This window comes from Heliangelus exortis, chromosome 1 (assembly GCF_036169615.1).
Source record: "Heliangelus exortis chromosome 1, bHelExo1.hap1, whole genome shotgun sequence".
Classification (NCBI taxonomy): Eukaryota; Metazoa; Chordata; class Aves; order Apodiformes; family Trochilidae; genus Heliangelus; species Heliangelus exortis.
The window spans coordinates 171545967-171561445 of NC_092422.1; the positions used below are offsets into that span (position 1 = coordinate 171545967).

The following is a 15479-nucleotide window of genomic DNA, read 5'->3' on the forward strand; positions in this document are numbered from 1 at the left end:
CTACTTCTCTCTTAATTTATTTAAGTTTCTCTCACAAGCAACCAAAGCGCAGAAGTACTTGATGACATCACTGTATTTGATGCCCATAACATTGGTGATGTAATGACTACCCTGGTGCATCCCTTCTTCACTTCTTCAGAGGCAGGAAACTATACAACCTCTTTGTGGAAAACATTCCCACTGATTTTGGTGCTGATGCTTGAGCCCTTCATTGAACATGGATTAATGCTGCCCTTCTGTTTTTCCTGTCTAACAGCAGCCTCAATTCTGCCCTCTGCCAGGTGAGTGCAAGAACAGGCAGAAAGGGGCAGAAGAAAATGCCCTTTTCCAATTCATGCTTCAACAACAACACAAAATCTAAACCTTCTGAGAAAACTTTTTCCAGTGTGTCGCAGCCTGTATGGAAAATCAAAAGTCAGTACAGTGCTTACTTGTATGAACAATAACACTTTAGTACACATACATCAAAATCCTTCAATAAAAGGCATTTAAATGTAGACAATGAGTTTGACCCAATATGGCCCACAGTATGTGATGGAACACACCTACACTTCTCGTTTGGTTATTTCACACTCTAATAAAAGCTTCTTCTGCAAGAGAAAATTGGTTACTAATCTCAAGGACTAAGCTAAATGGATTTTTAAAACCAAAAAATTTATAGTTCAAATGTGTGTCATTTAAGAAATTATATTATATTAATTCTGAGCAACTGTGGTTATTTTGGCTGTCACCTTTTTTTTAAGTCTTTCATTAAATCAATAATGTTTTTAAAAGGGAAGAAAAAAAATGGTCAGTAAAAAAAAAATAAATCACTCGTACTAAGTGGCAGTCCTTAAATGAGTTGTAATGGTTCATTTCAGGATTTGAAATTACTTACCAAGCATATATGGTTATCTAGAATACAAATTTTGCATGATTTTAGCTCTAGAGAAGCCCTACAAAAAACACAACTGCCCTGAAGATAGTAAAATAACTGTCAACAAAATTATGATACTGTGAATATCATGCCTTTTCCCTGTTGCAGAAGAAGATATTGAACTTAAAGAACTTAAAAAAATTAGAAATAAATATTCGTGAGTTATATATGGTCAATGGTAAACTCATTGGCAGTTTAAGAACTCCTTACCATGTGTACATTTGAGTCTTGTAGAAAGGCTTTTTGAAAGGATACCAAAAATGAAGCCAGTCAGGCTTTTCATTCCTTCAACCTTCAACCCTTCAACCATTCCTTCAACCCTGGCTTTGGTTGGGTAGTTCTGTTGTCCCAGTGTTATCAACAGACTTGAAAATAAGACCTCTTTATGTGGGACATAGAAGTGAGTAGAAGCAAGGAAGGCATCAGCTGGCTGAGAGATGAGAAAAATGGTGTCCCCTTGAGTGTGCACGTGAGTGTGCACATCATCCCCTCATCCGTGTAAGGATTCCCTCCATCAGTTCCAGCACTGGTGGTAGTTTAGCCTCTTGAACTCAGTGGCTGCTCTGAAGTCTTTGAGCAGGCTGGGATTTTAAGAGAAAATTCTGCAGGGCAAGTCTGCACACACAGACACACAGGCATGTTATACAACAGCGTTTCACGGTGAAATACTTTGCAAAATATAAAAGGAGTAGGTAATTCATTATCAAAATTAAATTAATAAGATGCAAACATTTAGTTATTGCATGCTGGAAAGCAAAAATGTTCATTACTTCTTAAGGCCATTTTAACTTTCTCCAGTGCTCCCTCCTTTGTGCTTGGTCCTGGTTCCTCCACATCCAGCTCAGCAAACCTGGGAGTAACCAGAGAAATCCCCATGAGTGCTATTGTGCAAGTGCATGTGCTACAAGAATCTTCTACATTTTTAAATATTAAAAAATAATAAAAAGAGCTATACAAACTTGTTACAAGTGACAATAAGTATCCTGAGAAGATGACTGAAAGAAATCTACTTATCATTTTGTCACCCTGAAAGAAAGGTTTCTTCTTGGACCTTTAATTTCAAGGTGCCACTGATCCACACTTTCTCCTTAAATCCTCTTCTTTCTCCAAGAGGCATTTCCTAACATTTTCAAAGTTGCTGACAGGATATGTTGCTAAATTCCCTTTCAGAACTAATGCCTGCGAGTCTCCAATTAGATACTATAAATGGAGAAAAATAAGAATGAATGATATTTTGACAAGGGTGACAACCTCTGACTTCCTCTTCTCAGCCTATTACCTTTTTCATGTATTAAACTTGGTCAATATTTCTGCTTTACCTGCATGGGCATCTATTTTTTTGTTGCAGATATTTATGAAGTATGAACCACAATCCTATTCATAGGTTTAATCTACAGGAGACTCAAATTTTAATGAATACGATTACTACCTGGCAGTCTAGAGTAGTGTGCATAGATCTGAATAAAATAACAAGAATTTTTTTGTTATTTAATTCATTATACTATCTCACTAGACCAACAATTTTCAATTTTGCTTACTAGTGAAAAACCTTAAATTTAAAGGGGTGCGTGTGTTAGACTTCAGCTCTGAAAGTGTTGTTTATGCTCAAGTACAAATCAGCAAGAAGGAAAACTGAGATCTAAATCTGCATGTGAAAGTCAGATAATTGGTATGAATCCTTTATTAATTGAAAGATGTTTGTGTGGAAAAAATATAAGAGTCCAGACAATCAATCAGAATGAAAACTTCCATTACAGCAAATGACAGTATCATGTAGAACCTTTTATAAATATCTTCAGTTTTCATTCTAGGTCTTTTAACCTCTTATCTCCACTGAAAATTATCCAGTCATCTCAGTATTTTAACATTCTGGTTTTGTTGGTTTAATTGGCTTTTTAATTTCTTGAAACACAGGTTCTTGGGGCAACACTGTCCATCAGTTTTCTCTCTTTACTCTTGTTTGTGAGATATTTATACAAAGCAATAATTTGCCCTTTTAGCTTTCATTTTATTCCTAGCTTTTGCTTAAAAAGAGAATTAAGATACTCTTTGGTAGCTGGTAACAGCTAAAAATTCACCTGTCACTTAAAGTTACATTTCCTTTTCATCTCTGACTGGGTAAATTTATCATACATCTGCTATTCCTTGACCTAAACAATAAACAACTGCAAGGAAGGAGTCTTAAATTGGCTAGGCTCTGGAAAAAATATATATTGGCATTTTACTGTAATTGATTGTGCTACTGAGATTAGAATTGTTGAAAGCAGAATTTAAGCCTTCATTTATCAGACAAAAAGCTAGCGAGATGGAAAGGAGCTAAGTAATTACCTCAGCAACTCATCTGTCAAAGCTTTCAGAATTCTTCAACAAGGGTTTACTGAATGGAAACTCCAATGCACAGCAAAGAGTAATTGCATCATGAAAAAGTGAGGCTCATTTTGGTAGACCTGCATTTAACAAGACTCTGGTTTTTAAGCTGTCATTCCATATTTAGTTTTCTTCTTTATCCTGTACTGTCCTAAAGCATCTAATCAAAACAGACTTAGGTTCTGCATGAATTAGAAGTCATTCTAAAACCAGTGAGCTTATTACCAGCAATTGATGCTGCAATATAACGACAGCTTAGCAAATTTCTGACGTGCATGTGAGTAATTTGAAACTCCCTCTGGAAAGCAAAAATCAAAGGAAACTGGGATAAAAAAATACAGGAACTTCTTAAAAATGATTCTTCGAAGAAATCTCAGTCTAACTAAGGTCCTTTAAATGTACTTGATTTTTTTTTTTTATATTTAATAGTTCATTAAATGGTATTAGAATTGGTGCTAATTACAGATTTACTACTTAACTGGAAAGACAACATGAGTAGAAGGTCTTAAAAGATAATTTTACAGATTACAGGCTAAAGATTCAGAAAGGAACATGATACTTGTGTAGCTGTTCCCCCAGAGTTCTGTCTCTCCCACTGAAGAGATCCTAGGCATAGGCAGATCCTAGGCATAGGAGTCTTTTGGACTCCTTGGGTAACAAGGCTCCTATTCAAGGCTCCCTCACAGGAGGGAATCCAGCTCAGGTTTCTGCTCCAGAAATTGAAAATGTAAACAGTAGACACTGAAGTTACTAATGTGTTGTCTTCAAAGTTCTTTGCTGTATTAAGATATAGGTGACTAAGCATTAACGTATAATTTTTTGGATGTTACCATAAAACTATTACAATTAAAGCGAGTAAGCCAATGTGCTGTGTGCGTTGGCCTTTTAAACCTGGCATCATCTTGAGAGCCATTATTAAAAATTCTTCTCAGTGATACCCTAATTTATAATAACAGGTCAATATGAAGCTACCATGCACGAATGATTTGTCATTTTCCTGAATTAATATCAGATAGGTCAAATTATGTGCTAGCAACTAGACTCAAATATTGGTGGGTTTGAAACTAAAAAAATTTAAAATGACAGAGATCCAGTGATGTCCTGAGTCAATGCAATGCATTGAAGAGACAGGGTACAAATTTGGCCAGAAGGGATTTTGGCCAATGAACAACTAAAGTGTAGCTCACTGTCTCAGAAGACAATCCCCTAAATCTCATTGATATGCCTCGCCTCACCAGTTGGCCACTACCTACTATCAACTGGCTTTTCAACTATTGAAAATCAAACAGATTTTTAATATCCATCTTTACAATGATATCTGCACAATTCAGGGCTCTTTGAAATCTTTTTTTTATATGTAAGGCAATTAAAGTATGGATCTAAAACTTCTAGCAGATGACCTGTATCTTGTCTATACATCCTAAGAACAGAAAAGCATTTATGTTCTTGTACTTTCCAGCATTTTACCTTAACATTTCGCAGAGGGCAGACTTTGGGGAAAACAATGTGTCTTTCTTGAGGTCTCAGGCAAATTGTCTTTTGAAAATAATCTTCCAAAGAAGATTATCCCCAAACCATATGTTGACTGCTGTCACACATCTCTCTATAACAGTGAGAGGAATGAAAAACTATAGTTTGAGTATAGTTGGAGTATACTTTTCTGGAGTCAAAAAGGGCATAGACTGTATGATCTACCTGCACACGAAAAAAAGTGCCAAAAAGTGTATCATGGTCAGACTGAAGTGAAATAACAGTGTCTGTGGGGTTTCTCCCCTTTGTCTGCCATCTTGCAGAGTTGTACTACAGAGGGATTTCCTTGTGGTGTCAGAGGGATGGCTTGGCTATTGGAATAGCAGAGAAATATTATTATGTGTTTACTGTTTTGGAGAAAATTAGAGTGATGCATTCATGCAGAATAGTACACTTGACACTTCTGTATTTCTCATAGGCAGAGTACAATTAAAAGAATTATACACTAAACACTGTAGTAATTAATTTAGACTACTTTATATATTTAATCATATATGTGGCAAGACTTAAAGCATGAAATATATATATGTTTTTCGGAACAAAGCACTGAATTCCCACAAAAACTATATTCCTGTGTTTTGAATTACTTTATAACAGTATCTCAAGTTAAAATTTAGTTTTATGATAGAGAAGGTTAAAAAACTCTTCATCATCAGTGCAAGATTTATTCTGTTGTGGCAATTAGTTTTTGTTTGACCTGAAAATGCACTGGCACAGCTAATAACAGAAAAAAAAACCAACCAAAAACAAAAAGAGAAAAGAAAAAAAAACGAAAAGTAAAGAAAAAAAAAAAAAAAAAGAAGAGAAAAAAGAAAAAAAGGAGGAGGAGGAAGAGGAAGGAAAAGAAGAAAAGAAAAAGGAAAATTAAAAAAAAAAGGAGGAAAAGAAAAAGGAAAAAACGAGCTAATTTTGAAAATCAAAATAAAGAAAATGACAAAAAGTTTTCATCTTAGTACAATACTGTTAAAAACTCCTACATCTATCAGTCAGAATTAATACACTATTTTCTTTGCCAGGCATTAAGTAATGACTTCTATAAATATGACATTCCTTTTTGTAGGTCCCTGTAACATGTCAGGAGCCTATTCATATTTTGGTAGAAAACCCAAGTTATTTTTGTGCATTGTAAAAGTGTAAAACAATACATCTATCATCTCTTTGTAGGAAGCTGCTTACCTATTTACATGTAAACTGTCCCCATAAGAGAAATCTAAGCTTTCCACTTTCACCAGTTTCTGATGGAAAAAAAAAAGAGGACATGCTATGATGAGGTCATTCCTCAAATATGCAGTGTTTTACTAAGTGATTTGGAGTCATATCTGTGTGCAGAAGAGACAGAACTTCCCTTGGTTGTAGGAATACATCACCCAGAGAGCCTCCCATGTTCCAGGACACTGCACTCCCCAGGAAGCTCCTCAGCAGTGTCTCTCTGGTCAGGCTGTGCCTGCCTTCCCAACTCTTGCTTCAGACTGACAGCAAAGCAATTCATATGCACTGCTCCTACTTGGAGTTTTATTTGTGTATATGATGTAAGGGCATGCAGGGTTCTGTAGCTGAGCTGTAATTCTCTTCTATATTAGCCATAATCTAGTAACTCCAGCAGTTTCTCTTTCCAATGAAAGAAGGTTTTTTTTCTAGTAATCTTATTATTATTCCTGACTCTAGTGAGCTCATGGCTGAGAGCTTATAACATAATCCCCAGGGAAGCTCTTCAGTCATAAGAATAGAAATTTCTAACTTTTCCATTGCCCGGTGAGATTTTTCTGAACCTTTTCTTACCAATATTGCTAAAATCTGGTCAGATAATAATCAAAACTCTATCATAAGAGAATTCTCCGTGTGCCTGGTCCATCAAACATTCAGAAATACGGAAGTAAAAGAAGTTGCACTGACTCATTTTCCCATAATGGGACAAAAAAGAGGATTTTACAGTGCTCAGGGTCTGACAATCCTTCTGGCAGCTCTTTTGGAGAAAGAAAAAGTCATTGAGAAAAGCATTTACATACTGTACTTTATATAAAGTACTTATATCAAGAGGTTTTTGTTTGAAAATGGAAAAGATTAATCCTCAAGGATATTTAAATCTATTACAGAGAAAACATTTTATTTCTTTCCTAATTTTAGAAATAATGATAGAGGTAATTAAGGTAACAATTCCATGCAATTTATTTCCAAGTAAAATTAAGATGTTTACTCTCCAAGATAGATTTCATTTGAGAAGAAAACAATATTGAGTTGCTCTTCCTAGAGAATAGCTTAGTAGGAGATAGATCTAACAGAACGGAGCACATGGAGTTTCCAGCATCTGAAAGGGCTGCCGAGAAAATTATTTCCTGTAAATAATGCATCAAACTCTGATGCTGTTGTTTTGTTCAGAGCTAACACGTGGTCTGTGGTGTGATTCACAGACAACATATTTCCCACCAGACCTACCCAGTGGGCTGTCTACATGAACTGTTTTCCAAGTAATCAAAATGTAAATGTAGTGGAAGGACAAAGCTCCAGGATCTGCTGCCCATGACAGAAATGTTACTGCAGCAACAAGCATGTAGGAAACATAAATTCAAGGGATTGCTCTAAATCCAACTGTGCTCTTCAAAACAATTTTCTTCTGGTCCAGCTGTTCATTCACATTGCCTACTGGCTTTTGATTTTCCCTGAAGTAACGTATTAGGTACTTAATTCATCTATCCTTCGCCTGAGTCTGTCTAGCTGCTGCTGGAACAGGCTCCAGGCTCAGCATAACTTTATGAAACAACCTGTTAAGTCCCTAACTCGCTGCGTGTGTTTTTGGGGAATTTCCATCCCTCACTTGGACTTGAAGCAACTTTATAAAGGTGGAACATGTACACTTAAAGGAAAAACCTTAAAAGGTCTCTATGAAACTAATTTGTACAGTGTCAAAAACTGCGAGAGTTTCTATTTTTAAAAATGTTTACCCTCTTTCATAGAGCAATTTGCCTGTGTTTTTTCATAATAGTAAGGGGCAAGCAGATGTTTGAGAAAATGTGAATTGTGATAAATTGCTCCTTGTGTTCTCAAGGCCCAGAGTAAACAACATCTAATTGAAACTGATGGATGTACTGAAGTTTAGCAGTGGTGTAATTAAGAGCACCACATGGGTCATCACATCTAAGAAAGCTTCACTTTTTTCCCTGAAGAATTTTCAGAAAAGCAGTAACATCAGTTCCTTGCAGTTAGAAATGAAATATGAGGAATTGACTGCTATAGTTTTGCCCCTTTCATTGCTTTCTTGGGGCAGGGGGGAGGGGGCTGTTTTCTCCCATTTTATTCCTTGGATTTATCTACAAGATCAATGATAGGGCTGCCTTTGTACAGCAAATATCTACCATGTCACTTCTTGGATGCATGGAAAGATAGTAATTTTTACAATGCTTCATTTAATTAATAGAAATTAGTGAAACTTAAAGCATATATATAGAATATGCATTTAGAAAAATACTTTGTGCTTAAGTAATGCTGGAGAGTTATTGTTGAGAGACAATTAGCTGGCCAGAGATGGTTACTGTGTGCAATTTGTATTGCTGGATGCACTGAATAAACATATATAGAAATGAATTTAAGTTTTCTTTTTAGAACACTCAACATGATTCTTCCATTCAAATCCAGCTCTTTTCCCACCAATTTTGACTTTCAGACATGTTCCTTTCTCTTAACTCTTCAAGAACCTTTGATCTGTAGAACTCAAAGTTGTCAATGGGGAAACACATTTCCCCACTTGGAGTGAGTCTTTGGAAAAATACTAGGTAAAAAAAATAGGTGAAAAAAACCTCTGCAGGCCATGACAGGAGAGGGCAATTGCAGCAAGAGGCAGAACATCTCTCAGGCACATAAGGAAAGCAAGTTTCACAGTCTCTGTTGGACCTCCACAGTGACGTATGACCTCCATCTTTAGTGAAGATGATCTCTAGTCAAAATCACCCCACTTTTATCAGATAAATTACTCACTAGTTGATCTTAGTTTAGAGTAGTAGTTTAGAGGATTACTAGGACATGAGATGGCAAGCTAGAAGGCAATATTGAACTGAAGCCCCACAAGCTGTGGAGGAGCCATTTGATTACAAATAAATATAAGCTCATGCAATTATCTTATGAAAGTAGATGCTTATGCTGAAGACAATTTTTGCATGTATTAAGCCAGGCCCTCAAGAATGAATTAGCCTTGGATGGTAGCACAAGGATGAAAAGTGGAGTCAACTGTGGCTGTATTGCCTCCTTCTCCCTGGCCAGGTTGTGTGGGTGGAAGGTGCTCTTTGGGCACAGGCTGTAATTGAAGGTGCCAGGAGCAGGTAAGGCCCTCAGCTGAGGGAACAGCACCAAACACAGGGAAAAACAGATTTACCTTTCCTCCTTGGATGCTTCTACCAGCTACTTCTTACTTTCTGCAAGGACTTTTCAAGAGGAGTATATCCAATTTAAGACTACATTGTAGTTATTTATTGGCTAATACCCCTGAGATATATCTAGGATTAATGAGTTACTGAACTAGGTATTAATATTCTCCCCAGCCTTAATGAGACATTCAGTGTGCCTTCACTGGCCTGGCAGTAATCTGTCACATCAGATAGGGCTGGTCTCCGTTGCTCCTTCAAATGAGATGATCTTCAGGCTTCCATCTAATTTTCTGCTTTATTCCTAGGATTTTCTACACTTTAAGGCAGTGTTTTCCCCACTGAATCTCTTCCTGCTAACTACTGCAGTATCAAAAATTTTATTTTCATGTGTTTCTCTTCTTATCTCCCACAGTTTTAGCTCACACCTTCAAGATAATTTTCTCAGTAAAACCAAGCCAAGGTTACAGAGCTCTCCTCCTCCAACCAAGGCCTTGCAACACAAGAAGCTAAATCTCTCTCTTTCAAATTATCCTACTTTATCCAAGTTATTCCTATGCTTTTCCCCCTACCTTTTAGTTAGTGTTCCTAGTAGGCTAGTAGACTTTGCTTTTCATCCTACATATGAACCCTGTTGAAGCAAAGGCAAAATTTGATGGGGGGGTGAGGAAGGGGAGGAGGAAGAAAACAGTGTCTTTGAAAGGTCACAGGTGGTGAGGTTCCTTCTTGTTTTGCACACAGATTGTGAAGTTTGCATCTGTAAATCTGCTTCTCTGCAAATGACTGGTTTTGGGATATTCTGAAATAGGAAGAAAAATTGTTTGCTCAAGAGATCAGGACAGCTTTGTACTGCTTCAACATGAGGAGAGCTGCTTCTATCCAAAGTGGTTAGGGTTTTTATTTTGTCTGATTGAAGGGGTTTCTGCTTCTCTTGAAGCTCTCACAAACCCTTTCAAGAGTGACCTGAGGCAGCCAGCCCCTGCAAGGGTAACCAGACACTCAGAGAAACAAGAAAGCATCTCGAACAAAAAGTGGTGCAGAATAAAAGAAATAGGGTAAAGAAAAAGGAGGAGGTCGTCTTTTATATTCCATCACTCTTTCACTGAACCATGCAGTACAAGACCAATTTTATAAATTACTCTCTATGAGAACTCAGTCAACTCTGCTGGATCAACAAAAAGTTAATCTTCCTTAAATTATTTCACTTAGGGTTATATTTATGTCATAAATTCTTCAGGAAAATTTATCATTCAAACCCTCAAATGCAGCTTCAGAGATATGCAGATTTAAATAGAAACTAAGAGCTATAATACCTTTTGTCAATTTTATCTCATTAATTTGCTTTCTTTTTTATACAACAAGGGTGTCTGTGCTTCACTTTTGATATAATCTCAGCTTTCTCTTCCAGGCTGGCAAGTTTTTAAGGAATGGCATGAAGTATTTTATAAGGTCTCTCTGGTACCTAATTCACTCTATATACACTAAGGAAAAACAGCACTGAAACCAAAACCACTGGCTTTTGCCTCTACTGCAGTTTTAACCTTGATTAGTTTAAAGAAACAAAAATTCCTTTCCAAAATCTCATATTCCACCTTTTATTTTGGAGGACCTGCAGTACTTAGACCTGTAAAGATGTAATCAGTTTTCAACAAGTGTGAGGGTTTTTTTAGTTCTTAAAGTACAAAAGTAAGTTTTTCATACTTTAGATATGGAAACTAAAAATGAAAAAAAAAGGTGGCAGCGTCAAAGTTTAAAATAGTTATTTTATACTAAATTTTGCAAAGATAATTAAAGAAATATGATCTTTAACACAACCTATTTTTCCAATAACTTCTGATAGGATAGCTTCATTATTCCTGAATATATACCTTCTGATGAGAGAGAAATCAGATTTTGTTTAATCTTGAAGAGATGTTATGATAATTCAAAATCTGTCCCTGTGTGGTTTGTGAGTGTCAGTTTGAGCTCAAGTGACGTTTCCTTAAGCCATCTAACTCTCTTTTCCTGATTTCTTCCTCATTTATCTTGCACTCAGCAGGCAAGGCAGTGCTATCACAGGCTGATATTAAAAACTACTAGCAACTGTTAATATCTCACTGTAGAGTGAGCACCTTACCTCCAGGATAAAGCCTATTTTATCATGAAAGGAGTTGAAGGTTGAAGAAGAGAACAGGTGTTTTATGAAATACAGGATCTGGAAAGCACAGTAAGGTTGGTTAACTTTAAGCTCACACAGATACATGCAAACTGATGACTGATAACAAGAGAGCAAACAGTGTAAGCACAGTGGAAAACAGCTCACCCAGGGCCAGCCACTCACAGACTTAGCCAGTTCTTGGAGATATGCTGATATTACCTCTATAGAGCAAGAGGCATCCAAGTTAGCTAACCTAAAATTACACCATCTATATCTCTGTGAGCTCAAGTCATAAAGGAAAAAATATTTCAGATAAAACAGACCTACAGACCTTTGGAGAAAATGGTTCTTTCTGAGGAACAATAGAAAAGAAGCCTCACTTTAAAGACAGCTGCAAGCCTGGCACTTCATTGCTCTATGCTATAGACATGTAAGTTGAAATCTCTTATCAGTACCAGTTTGTACTGGTGGCAGATGAGGAAGAAACCAGGAGCTGCAGTAATAGCCACAGAATCGTGTGGCAGTGACCTCTCAGATGCATTTCCATCATACATGATGGTACCACACAGTATTGCTACTTGAAATGAAGTTACTAGTAAAACAATAGTTGGTTAGATAAATAAAGCAAAGTAAGTTCATTGGATTGATTCAGAGAAATCTGAGATACTGTTTATGTTAAAATTATGTCTGCACTGATGATATTCTGTACTTACCAGATAGGCAAGCATTGTACATGTTTCCCATATGATCAGCTATATCAAGCTCCTGATTCAGGATTGATAGTATAGTAATATATGATTACTTGCATATGTGGAAATTTCCTCTCACATTCTGCCACCCACGTAATATATGTCACAGCTTCCAAAGTCACACAGAAAGCACAGAAACCTAAAAAGATATGACTTAAGTATTATTTTCAGTACAGTTCAGAGCTTCCCATCTTACTAAAATCAAATGTTTTCTGGACCTGAATGTTCATCACAACAACTAACATGTAACTTTCCTATGAATCAGCATTACATAAGATTTTTAAGACAGATCTATTAGTAAGCAATAATGGCAATTGTCAAATGGTTTGAATTGCAAATGGTGCTTGATATGGTATCTTTGCACATACAAATGCAGTTACTAAAACTACAGAGAAATGTGACAGCTGTTTGAGAGAAGAATTAAGTGCTCTACCCATAGCAATGTACTCAGCAGATTCACTTCAGTACAGGTGCTCTGTATTTCACCCATGGCAGCCTGAACTGTAGCTATTATCTTTCAAACTGCTATTCTGAAAAACATAATGACAAAAAAATAATCTTAAAAGCTACCAAGCTGCCTTGCAATGACTAACTCAACCTGTATTTCACACACAGGTTTGTGTTACTCCACAACATTTAAGTGCAGTGGAAGAGTGGAGTAAAGAAACTGACTTTTGGGAAAACCCTCTGGAGCTCACAGGGGACAAAGGCAGGGAGGTTCTGTACTGCTAGGGTTAATAACTAGGAACTGTCTTTCACACTTACTTTCTTTCGTTCTGTAATATTATACCTGCAATATAACTTGAATTATTAATTTATTTTCTTAATTTAACTGGCAATTAAACTGGCAATATATGAAATTATCTCCAAGCTGCCAAAGACTATGCACCAATATCCTTCAATGATGTGCATGATTTTACAAAGCTAATTTGTTGACCTATTAATAGCTGTCCACTAGATTTCAACTGAGGGGCATCTGGATGATGAGTAGAAGAGTTTGCACAGTTTCCACCCATAGCTTGTAGGATTGTAGCATGGTGACTGGAATTTAAATGCAGTGACTTAGCATCAGATCATTACCATTCTGTGGTGAGGGCTGCAAAGAAACCCAGGCTGACAAAGGGTGGGAAGAAAAGCTAATCATCTTGGGATGTCTTTTTCACAAAATGATGTATTTTATTGCTTCTATTTGCGGTCACAGTAAGTCTTAGAAACATCTTGATGGCCAAATCCCTATGAGGTCAGTCATTTGAGATCTGAAGATAATTTTCTAGGATGCCAACCTTATGTTTCATCCAGCGATTATGTCATTAGTGATGTCATGACATAAAGCATTTAAGACTGCTGCATCTAGTTAAAAGTGTCATTTGTGCATGTTCTGAGACAAATGCAGAGACCAACCCAAAGCAGCAGAGCTCACACATATGTCTTCTACAGACATCTGTGAGATGTCTAGCAGCCAGGAAGGAGAGAAAGACTTCTGTCATTTATTAAATAAAAAGGATAAAGTAATTTTCACTAAATGTCAGACATACCTCAGGAAAAAATCCTGTCAAAGAGTATCTTCTTTTTTTTGGTATGTTTATTCACCTCACCAGTTACTAATTTGATTTTGTTTCTCAATAGATCATCTCAATCTAACCTTGTTGATTGATATTGGAGTTGATTTAAGGAATTAAAAAGAAAGAAAATACAAGAAATTGAAAACAATCAAGGAAACTGCATCACATTTCATCATTTTTTACTTTTGGCAAATTACAAGTTCACTCATTTAGAAACAATACTCTGATCATCTTATATCAGGTTTTATTGAGCCAGAATAATTTTTTATAGCATAACAGAAAATTACCTACATGAACATTTGATAAAGCTATTAATCATAACATAAGGCTTTCATATAAGGCTTCATAGTAACAAAAGATCTCATGTTGCTGTTGCTCGTTATTTCTACTGAGACCAAATTCTAATCTCAGGTAAACTGAAACTGGTCACCTTGGAGGGACTCTATGATGCCAGCAGAAGCAGTCTCCATTCACATTCCTAAATACAAAACTGGAATTTGGCCCATGTTTGGCTAAAATGCAATTACAGTGCAAAAGGACAACAGGAAGATTAAAGGAAGGTGTATCCATCTCAAATACTACATTGCTATTTGCATTCACTAGAACTTGAAGTTTCCTTCCACATGTATTTAATTTTTTCTGTGCCTCCAACTAGAACATGTTTGAGTAACTGGGTTGCTGGAGCAGCTGGGTGCCTTTTCGTACCTGTTGACAGCTCCTCAGTGACATTTAACTGGCACTGAAACCCCCAGAGCTTGCCTTGACTTTAAATGCAGCTGGGTCTAGCTGTTATTTGAAACCAGTTTCTGAAAGCATTCTGCTGCATTTAATAATGAGGTCTCCTGATATCAGTAATGACCACTGTAAACTTTATAAAAATCCAGTTTAAGTCAAATTATTTTCACAATTCTTTCTTTCTTTTTTTTTTTTTTTTTGTTTTTGTTTTTTTTTTGGTTTTTTTTTTTTTGTTTTTTGTTTTTGTTTGTTTGTTTGTTTGTTTTTTTGTTTGTTTGTTTTGGGGTTTTTTGTGGGTTTTTTTGTTTGTTTTTTTTTTGTTGTTTTTTTTTTGTTTAGCAAGAAAAATAAAGACTATTTGAAATAGAGGTAGGTGCTATATTTCTAATCAGGTCATATTTTAAACTATTTTTTCTAACTCTCTTCATTGACATATTAGCAATATTTTCACCAAAGCAAATGAATTTGCTTTCAGATGAATCAGAAAGTTCCTTCCTGTGTCCCTCACCTTGGACATGGCACTGTGATAGCAATGCATGGACTGAGTATTTTGTGGCCTTTTCTAAAAGAGGGGATTGCCACCACCATGAGCCCAAAGCCAAGGGGCTACCTACATACCCCAAAATAACTTCCTCTTCATGTGCCTTTTTTTTTGTTTGTTTGTTTTTTGTTTTGTTTCTACTTCTTTTCAGACAAAGTCCCCTACACCTAATGCCTGACTCTTACAGCTCCCTCTTTCCTGCTGCAGGGGATGCCGCATGGATACCTGATAGATGGCTCAGGCAAACTGGCTCCTTCTCTCCTTGGATTTCATGCCAGTCACAGCTGCCGGCTCCTACTTCTGGATGTGGCCCTTTCTGAGCCAGACCCCGAGCTACCCCTCCGGCCTTCCTGCAGGCAGGGTGCAGGCAGAGCTAAGGGCAGGGCTGAGAGCAGGCAGGGCTGAGGGCAGGGTGCAGGCAGGGCTGAAGGCAGGCAGGGCTGAGGGCAGGCACAGTGCAGGCACGGTGCAGGCACGGTGCAGGCAGGGCTGAGGGCAGCCAGGGTTCAGGCAGGGTGCAGGCAGGGCGCAGCGCAGGCAGGGCTGAGGACAGGGCTGAGGGCAGGCACGGTGCGGGCACGGTGCAGGCA

General features: G+C 37.1%; 1 long non-coding RNA gene across 1 annotated transcript; it reads right to left on the reverse strand.

The window, feature by feature from the left end:
- Positions 1-1240: 1240 nt before the first annotated feature.
- Positions 1241-15245, reverse strand: LOC139798697 (uncharacterized). The gene is made up of 3 exons (XR_011726925.1): positions 15115-15245; positions 11282-11359; positions 1241-2036 (listed from the first exon to the last, which is right to left on the reverse strand). It is a non-coding gene; the product is annotated as an uncharacterized lncRNA (long non-coding RNA).
- Between the last annotated feature and the right edge of the window lie 234 nt (positions 15246-15479).